Genomic DNA, 280 nt, shown 5'->3' on the forward strand with positions numbered 1-280 from the left:
GCAACGCGGAAAACAATGTTGCGGAGTGGAACTACTACTCGTGAATCCAAGAAGAGTTATTAGACATGACTGATATACGCAGTGCCGCGAGCACAGTGATTCAATAAAAGCAGTACACGGACGAGAAACGGGGATGCATTGTTAATGAAGAAAGCAATCGCACCGGATGGAAGCGGACAGTCGTAAAACCGCTGAAAGCATTGTAAATTGCAGCCGTCGCGGCGGCTAGAAAATGATTTAATCCCCCGCGGTCGCATTCGTTTCCCTGCTCCTCGCCGTC

The sequence above is a fragment of the Apis dorsata genome, unplaced genomic scaffold (genome assembly GCF_000469605.1).
Source record: "Apis dorsata unplaced genomic scaffold, Apis dorsata 1.3 scaffold_264, whole genome shotgun sequence".
NCBI classification, from domain to species: Eukaryota; Metazoa; Arthropoda; class Insecta; order Hymenoptera; family Apidae; genus Apis; species Apis dorsata.